General features: G+C 37.5%; 1 long non-coding RNA gene across 2 annotated transcripts in view; it reads left to right on the plus strand.

Annotated features, from left to right (window-relative positions):
- LOC144373817 (uncharacterized) overlaps positions 1-8,406 on the plus strand; it is a 59,562-nt gene extending 51,156 nt beyond the window's left edge. The window contains exons 8-12 of one of the 2 annotated variants that reach the window (XR_013433363.1): positions 570-632; positions 4,750-4,818; positions 5,620-5,664; positions 7,240-7,285; positions 8,328-8,406. This is a non-coding gene — a long non-coding RNA (uncharacterized LOC144373817). The remainder of the gene's footprint in view (positions 1-569; positions 633-4,749; positions 4,819-5,619; positions 5,665-7,239; positions 7,286-8,327) is intronic. The other variant, XR_013433364.1, reaches the window with a different exon arrangement.
- The last annotated feature ends 1,305 nt before the right edge of the window (positions 8,407-9,711 follow it).

Here is a 9,711-nt window from a genome sequence, read left to right on the forward strand (position 1 = left end):
ATGTGTGGTTGTTGGCTGGTGTCATTCTATAGTGTGGGCCTCTCTAAAGGGCTGCTCACAATAAGGTAGCTTCCTTCCCCAAAGCAAGAGATCCAAGTGAGAAAAAACAAGAGAGGTTCCCCAAGTGGAAGCCACCTCTGTCTTTTTACAGCTTATACTATCCCATCACTTCTTCATGTTCATAGCTGTGAGTCAGTAAATCTGGTCATACTCAAGGGGAGGGAATTACACAAGGGCAGATACACAGGAGTAGGATCAATGAAGCCCATCTTAGAGGACACCTACCACATCCACCGAATCACAACAGGTCTTAATTTGGTAAGTGATTAAAAAAAAAAACATTGGAAAAGAGATGAGGGAAAATAAAAGGTGAAACAATTGATCTAATTTTCCAGAATATTTCTCAAAGAGTTTTCATTAGATTAAAACCAGTTCTGATTAATTTTATAGACAGTAACTTTATCTCAGCAAAATTGTGGTATACTTTCAAGGATACCAAAGGGAGGAAATGAATTTAGCTTTATTTACTGTCAAATTAACAATGATCTTGTATGCCCATCTTTTCAAAGGGAGAACCAGGTTTCATTGGTCCTCAGGGGGAACCAGGCTTACCAGTATTACCAGGAACAAAAGTAAGTGGAGTCTTTTCTTCTGCTGCTTTTTTTTTAAATTTTTGTCATACTTGTTGAAAGAGGTGACCAGATATTTCTGTCTTAAGAAATAAAGCAGTCTAATGTGCCATTAATGGCACTTCTAGAGAGATCACCATTACTAAATAGAGCAAAGGAAAGTTAATTCTAGAAACCCTTAAGCAAGACAACAGACTTGTGGAATGTATTGTTAACTTGTCCTCCAGATCCCTCCTAAATTGTTATGATGCTATTAACCTTCTGGCCTTATGGAACAGTAGAGGAACTGTGAAGAGGAGGGAGATAACTCATTAACTCCTGCTGCTTATCACCCACTTTAGGATACACTTGTAAATCAAACATTATTACTATTACCATCACTCCCTAGATTTCAGAGGCAAGTACAGATGTCATATAGATTTCTAAGTGCTTTTTTCCCAAAAGGCTCCACCCTGAATGATAACTGCAGAAATATTCTGTAATGAAAACCATCTCATGCTCCTTGACATGGCATCCATAGACAGGACTCTAAAAATCAAAAGGTTTATATGGTGCTGCAGAGACAATCAGACCCAGGATTCTCTTTATCTACCCAGTAAGACATGAAAAAAAGTTCAGCTCTGATGATAGAACTGGACTCATGACAGACCCATGAATCAAAAGGGAGGTGGGAAATGACATCAAACTACATTCTTTTATTTTTATACCACTTTTATATAGTCTTTGCCTCAATGCATATTGTGTTCCCCAGAAGTAAGCCAGGGATGATTTCCAAGAGTTAAAGAAATATGTTCATGGTCTGTTCTGACAGGACTAGTCCTCATTTCCGCTGGTCAAGTAAAAATAACTCTAATCCTCATACATGGAAACTATATGTGGCCAAAGGGGGTCTGAAACTCAGTGGAATTATGCAAAATTGTTATTTTCTTAAGAAATTTTTTTGCCACATAATGAGCTGTAAGGCTTATTAGTGAAGTATGAGGAATGCCTGTTTTAGCCTGAACAGATTCACACAAGAAAAGCCTTTCTGAAGAAAAAGAGAGAAAGCAAGAGAATAATAAGCATTCCCTTTTGATCTAAGAACTGCTGTGTGTTAGGGGAGGAAAGGAAGCAGCCTTGAAGATGAGCAGGACACACACAGAGGAGGGCTGGTCACTGTAGGAGAAAACCAGAATGGACTGCATCTGTAAGTGCTGGTGCACTTTGTTTATATACATGAGAAAATTAAAGAAACCCAGGCAGTAGAGAGTGGAGTCGATCTCTAAGTATCTGTTCTTTACTTAACTGATCATAAATTACTCTACAGTTTCAAATTTTAAAAAAAAAGATCCAGACATGAAGAACCTAGCATGATTCTATAGACCATATACTTCATGACAGATACTACTCTGAACCCCAAGTAAAAGAATGTGCTGTCCTTGTTTGGGTTCACAAGCAGAGCTGTGGATAGGAAATTTCTTTCATTAGAAATATTTTGAAGTTAATTGACAACTGAAATGCCTGTCTTGAGCTCAATATCAAGGGTAAGAGTCATGATTATGTTAAAATCTCAATCCAACAGTACTCTTTTCTACTCTTACAGCCAGTCTGGATTCAGACTTAAAAAATAAAATAAGATCGCATTTTTTACTCCAAACACCAGCAAAGAGAAATCATAGTGACTATTTTAGAATACTCTGAGTAAGATCGTGTATTTATTAAGTCAGTGAAGTTTTTCCAGAATTTTTTGTTTGTTTGTTTTTTTGGTATTGAGAAAGAGGAGTCAATGCAACAAAAACATACTCTCCCCTCCTAAAGCTTGCATCCACTGTGGGTGAGGAAGGGGGCAGAAGTAGAAAAAGAAATAAACAAACAAATAGTATTTCAGGCAATGATGGGAAACTAGTTAGGGGCATTGTGATTTAAAAAAGAAAAAAAAGAAAAAAAAAGTGATTCCATGTAAAGATATGTAGGCTTCACTACCATAGGAAACTGCAAATGCATTGATTTTTTTTAGGTTTTTATTTTTCCCTAAGATAATCTTATAGTTAATTTTTAAAAGAGTTATTCTGTAATTTTTAAAGTAAAATATTGAGAAATATCAAATACTGCCATTTAAAAAAATAAAAATTCCATATGCTAAGAGAAGTCCTTCAGTCTCACTCTATTACAGAGGGATCAAAAAAAGAAAAACAGAAGGAAGTCCCTTGGCTTCTGGACCATCTTTGGTATCTTCTGTGTCCAGGCAAGCCCCTGTGGCCTTTTTCTCAGCCTCCCATCTTCACACCCTCCTCTGTTGCTGCTCAGACACCTACTGAGTCTTGCATTCCTGCCTCACATCACCTGCAAAACCACAAAGGCTTCCCAAAGTGGGCATGGTGCAGAAAAGGATTTCTGAATTTGAAGCCCTGTCAATCCTTCTTTCTTATCCTTTCCAAAATGAATCAGTTTCTTCAGTGAGGAAGGCAACTCTTCCATAACACACCATCCACTCTCTGAATTCCAAGTCTGATTATTGAAATTCTACCCATCTTGTAGGAAACAAAACAGTCTCTAGCAAACATAAAATGGCACCATCTTTGGCAAGACTTAAAAACATTCATATTTTTAACCCAGGATTTCCCCAACTAGTAATTTATCTTATGAAAATGATTAGAGAATATATAAAAATTGGTATACAATTATGCAAAAATTGAAGATTGAGCGTAATCAGTTTTAAATTTCAGCTCTTCTTCTTTAACAGCTTTATTACTTTGGGCAACAGCTCTCATTTTTTGTTTCTTTGTCTGTTGAATGTGAATATCTGTCTTGTTTGTCTTGAGAATTAAACAGGTTAATGCATGTAAAGTATTTTGTGCAGTTCCTGCCCTCATCAGTGGTTATAGAGTAAGCCCTATTGACCCTTTAGGATGTGATTTGAGTCTTACCTCCAGAGAGCCAGCCAACTAAGGTTCAGTGATGTTTCCTCTTCTGTCACATAGAGCCTTGTATTACTCCTTAATTATTAATGGGTTTGTTCTTGTGGATCTTGTCTAATTAGGTCACTGTCTCCTAGAGGACAATAAGCATCTTTAGACTTCACAGAGCTACTAATATTTGAAAAAGCTAAAATTCTTCTGTCTTACACCATTCTGAAATTTTGAGATCATGGTAACTGAGGCCTGAAGAATTTAACAACCTTGTCCCAGAACACCAAGTTGGCAAATGACAGAGAATTAAAATCTTGCATGTTACAAAGCCTGAGAAATAACCACTATGTCATGCTTCTTGACAATAATACTTAAAAAGTGACTGCAGAATGAGAATTAATGTCAATTCCTGTCTTGAGATAGATGATAGCTTTTATCAATTCCCTTTAAAGGGCTTTCTATTTAACAACATAGACATCTGACAGGCATTTGCCTAGCCATTTGATTATGTAATGGAAATGCTGCATAATTGTATGTTAGTTTGGAGTTCTCCCGAGAGACAGAACCAAGATAGATGGAGGGATAGGAATTTATTAGGGGAATGGACTACTGTAATAAGGAGGCTAAGAAGTCCCACAATAGGCCATCAGCAGGCAGGAGGGAGTCCAGAAAGGCCAATTCTTGTGACCCAGTCCAAGTCCAAGTGCTTTAGAACCAGGGCAGCTGACTGTTTGATTCTTTAAGGCTCCAGGCCTGAGAACACAGAGAATACTGGTACATACCCTGGAGTCTGAAGGCTGAACTCTGGAGTTCTGATGTCCAAGGGCAAGAAAAGAAGGGTGTCCTTGGTCTAGGAGGGGTAGCGGGAGATTTTGCCTTTTTGTTTTGCCTAGCCCCCAGCCAAGTTGATGATGGCCATCCACATGGAAGGTAGATCTTTCCCCCTCTGTCCACTGACTTATATGCCAATCTCCTCTGGAAACCTTCTCAGACTCACCCAGAAATAATGCTTTACCAGATCTCTAGGTATTCCTTAATCCAGACACTTAAATTAACCAGCACGATTGTTTTTTATTATTAAATGAGATAATTCAGTTAGGAGATGAGAACAGTGCTGAGTACATAGTTAAGTAAATGGTGACTCTCTGCTCATTTTTATTTTATTCAATTTATTTAGTATCCACACTGACCCATCTGGGCGTGTCATTTACCTGTCTTCTATTTTGTTACAGGGTGAACGTGGGGAGGCAGGGCCTCCTGGAAGAGGTGAGCGAGGGGATCCTGGAGCCCCTGGACCAAAGGTCAGTTATGCTTACATTGAAAGAGAATACTCTTTGATTTAGGAATGCCTGCCACTTGCCTGTAGAACATTTTGTAGAAAATTCCTCAACAGGTATTAAAACAGCTAAAATTAGAAATAACTTATTGAAATGTATACTGATTGCTTGTTTTCAAAAGGGATTTTATAATTCAACTTTCCCTGTTTACTCTGTTCAGTTCAGTGAACAAATTTAATGACACATTCAAGTGTAAAGGGAGAATACTGTCATATTAACCTGTTATCCCTTGATGTGTATTAAAACCTACTGAGAAAAATCTCTGTTGGTAAGTGCTGTGTTCATTTCCATGGTAACTTGATGGAGTGTAAAACCTTGAAAATATTAGAGCTAAGGATTTGTTTACCTGTTCAATCTTGATTCATCTAAACTTCCTGCAAACTAATGTGGCCACACTTTATTTTAATAACCTATCTGAGAGCTATGGGAAACGATTTACTCTCTGATGAAAAGGAAATTTATGCAAACGAGCATTGTTGAGACTAATGAGAATTACTTACAGTACTCTTCCCATCCACTGATGGGGGAGGGCTGTTTTCAGAGTAATAATGGAATGAAGGCTGATGGAAAAACCAGGGAGCGAACTAATGATACGGTGATAATATGTGTGCTTAGTATTGTATTCACCAGCCATATACATATTGAAGCTGTTAAAATAAAGTGTTTCCCTGTTTCCTCGTTATTCTGAGTCACTGCTAATTTCCTTTTCCTGTTCTTATCTCCTCTGTCATTTTCTCTTTTCATCTTCATCTTTTCCTGTCATAGGGGAAACAAGGTGAATCAGGAACTAGAGGCCCAAAGGGGTCCAAGGTCAGTAACTGGGTAACATTTTAATGTAACTTGAGGCCTCATGATCTGTCCTTTTTGCCTTTTCCATGGAGAATCATGTTTTAGATTAAAATATTTCACACACAGAGATTGCAATAATTTTGTCCCTATGATAATATCAAAAAATTATTTTATCTTTTTGTTTTTGTATGTTCTTGTGCTGTAGGTCTTTCTTTGATAAGTTATATTTTCTTTTATTTTTAGCACTTCTTTGGGGGGAAAAGTACTTAATCATATAATCTTACTTTTCACTTCCTGCCTATATTTATGATAAATATTCAAGTTATAATTTGCCTTTAAATAAGGTGACTTCCTTCATTGCATTAAAATTTGCCCACCAATTAAATTGCTTTTCTTTGTCATGTTCATTATCTTGTCTGCAAGAACATATGTGCTGTTGGCAGAGTCATTAACAGTTAATTAAAGTACCACTGGCTGATAACATGGAAAAATGGGTACAAAATGAAGAAAGCAGAGATTAAAGATTATTAATTCTCCATTCACACAAATTACATTATTATGAATGATGTTATTAGCATTATGTGGATGGGTAAATTTATAATCCTTTTCCTTTCTTACCTTTCTTACCCATTTCATAGAGATAGGTAGAAAGACAAAAATGTTTTGAATTCCATGTAGGAAAAGGTCTCTAAATTTAAGCTGTTTTCAAGAACCTTCAAATCCATACAGTTTGAAATGTTTTTTCCAAAGTTACAGTTTGGACTAATTTTGAGGGCTTAGACTATTCATAGTGTCTTCCCAAGTGGAGTTCTGACATCATAAATAAAATTTCAGAGATTTTTATATTGGATTGAAGGGGGACGGGGAGAAAGCACTGCCCTGCCCCTGACCTTCATCCCTGCCAACCTGTTCCCACTGGCTTCTGTCCACTTCAGCACCAAGGGTTAAAATGCCTATACCTACAGATGAACTTTGCCTTAGATCTCCACCATCAAAAGGAGGTGTAGTCTGTGACCCTACCTTGATAATTCTCCCTATAATGAGCTCTCTGTTCCTCTCTGTCACAATTATCTATATGTTTCTTCTCTGAAAACAGGCAACATAACTGTTTGACTTTTTTCCCCTTTGCCCCAAATCCCTCTAACTAAAAAGAATATAACTCAGTTAGTATGACTTTGGGTGCTTTAGAAACCACTTGCTTTGTTTATGTAGATTCCATCTAGCAGAGTTACTATATAAACTATACTACTGTTCCAAGACAATAATTATCTGAAAGGGAAGTTGTGATTACCTGTAAGGTGCATGTTTTTATTTTTAAAATATTTTAAATTGTAGATGCACACAATATCTTTATTTATTTATTTTATGTGGTGCTGAAGATTAGTTTGCCACTGAGCTACAACCCCAGCCCTGCAAGGTGCATCTTAAAAAAAAAAAGCATTTGCACTGGTGCATTGGTGGTGATTATTATTGTTTTCCACATCAGAAGTTTATATTTAAAGGGATGCACTATGGTATAAATACATCCTTAGACTTGAGAAATTTCTAACCATTGGTCCTACTACTAATTAACTTTTTTCTTTTTTAATTGGGAAGGGGTGACCGTGGTGACAAAGGAGACTCTGGAGCTCTGGGACCAAGGGTAAGTGAACCCTCTCATATCAACTTTTTTGTCCCCTACAAACTCAGACTTGATGTAGTATGTGTGTATGTGACCTTATGAGTGCCATCTGGACTAATAATGCCCAATAATAGCATTGGAGAAGGGCCACTCTAAATATTCCTGCTGCCTTCCATGCCCCCTTCTCTTTATTTTTGACTTTTGTTTCCAGGAGCAATGAGTGTGGACATTCTAGCACAAGCAGTGAGTGTGGGCATTCTAGCATGTTGCAATAAGCTTTATTGAGAAGGTGGAAAACACTTTCCCTCTGCCAAAGGAGTAATAGCAAGCCCACAGCTATACAGCTAATAGAATTTCCCATGTTTCAATTAACCTGATCATAAAGAGAGCAATAGCCCATTTGTTTAGAGTATTTTTTAAAACAGGCAGGGAATTAGGACATGACTAATGGAAATTATGTAGCAGATATAATGAGTCAAGTAGAAATCTCTTTTTGTTCCTTATTTGGCTTCGTTTTCATGGGATTCTATTCCAACTAGGAAAGCCAAGCATTTCCTATAGAACATTATTCTATCTTCTTAAGAAATGAGAAGGTATAATCTATCAGGTATAGATGAGTGGAAAGCAGATAGGAGTTTTTAAAATAAATGTGAATAAAGCTAATAAAATTTTGTAAATCACATCAGATTAGCCTGTATTTTATAATGTTCAGAAGATGATTTCAGAGTTTAAATCATAGGTCTTTCAAAAATCTTTTACCTACCACAGACAAGAAGTTAGAAGTGGTTTGCACTTGGGTCCTGGCAAGGAAGCAATGGTCAGAGAGAGTCACAAGATATTGCTTCTGTGTTTTTTTTTAATATTTATTTTTTAGTTTTAGTTGGATGAAATACCTTTATTTTATTTATATTTATGTGGTGCTGAGGATCGAACCCAGGCCCTTATATGTGCTAGGCAAGCATTCTACCACTGAGCCACAACCCCAGCCTTGCTTCTGCGTTTTCTATACTCCTGTACACCAGCCTAACTCCCATGGTGTTTCCTCAATTCATTTTTGTTATAGGGTCCACCTGGGCAAAAAGGAGATCAAGGAGCCACTGAAATCATAGACTACAATGGCAACCTCCATGAAGCCTTACAGGCAAGTGACTGCTCCCTGCCCTGAGACACAAGGAGAACAATGATGGATGCCATATAGCATACACCAGCATGAGCTCCCATACCCCTTTAATCTCAGAGCACTCCATTCCTTTAAGAACACCTGCTCCCTGTCATCTTGAGCCCATTTCTGTATCTGGCCTCAGTAATCTTCACTTCATAGGAATTTGAAATCTCTCTTTCTCTTTTTTTTTTCCTTCTACCTTCAGACATTTCTAAGCCTTATCAAGTATAAAATTTGTGTTAATTTGGTTGACTTTTACTTCTTTGCTTAAAGAGGGCGCTCTGTGGCTCTTATTTACTAAATGCATGACCTAGAACAAGTTATTTCATTTCCCTGTGCCTTGGTTTTCCCATCTATAAAATGAGCTGATATCTGCTTCATAGAGTTCCTGAACAGAGCAAATGACCTACATAGCCTATGCTTAAAACAGTGCTTAGCACCGCATAACCCCCCTGTAAGTATTTCTTACAACTGCTACCATTCAATTCTTTTCCTTCCATTAAGTCAAAAATAAACTAGATGGCTCCACCACCTTTGCTTCTTACTCCTCCTCTTCAGATTTAGACTCCTGCACTTGAGTCCGTCATTCTGTTGCAACTTCTCTTACAAAGATCAATGGTGACCTCTAGATAAAGCCCATCATATTTGTCATTCTTGACTTTTCTGTGACATTTGTACCAAACCACCTTCCTTTTAAAATTCTTTTTCTTCAGACTCTACTTCCATTTTCCTTCATGGTGCTGTTCTGTGTTGGTGTGTCCAATTTCTCTGTCCACACCCCAGTTTTTGATATTCTGAAGTATCTGATATTTTATTAATGACTCCCTCTGTGTTCCTCACATCAGGATTCCAATTCTGTCATTTTGGGATCTGATCTTGGTGTACTTGTAAGACCAGTTCCCTATAGGTGCACCATTGCCCATCGATTTCCACCAATGCCCATGATTGTGCTGGTTACTCTGCCCACCTACCAAATGATCCCCTTTCTTGACTAACCAGTTTCTGTTAATGACACCATGAGTCTTTGTATTTCTTGGAGTAGAAGCTTTAGAGCCATTTTTACACTAGTCTTAGTCCTTCATCCATTCTGTTTTCCATCTTCTCCATTCCCAAGGAGGTCCACATCCTGTTTACTGCATACCTAACACCATAACAAACCCTTGACCAATACATCTTCCTGCTAGTGCCTCCTTGCCCTTCTAATCCAAACTATTTCCCTCTATATGTAATCTGATTTTTTTCTTTTGTGGCTTTTAAAATTCTCTCCTTATTCTGTATGCTAGAC

Source organism: Ictidomys tridecemlineatus, unplaced genomic scaffold (genome assembly GCF_052094955.1).
Source record: "Ictidomys tridecemlineatus isolate mIctTri1 unplaced genomic scaffold, mIctTri1.hap1 Scaffold_50, whole genome shotgun sequence".
NCBI classification, from domain to species: Eukaryota; Metazoa; Chordata; class Mammalia; order Rodentia; family Sciuridae; genus Ictidomys; species Ictidomys tridecemlineatus.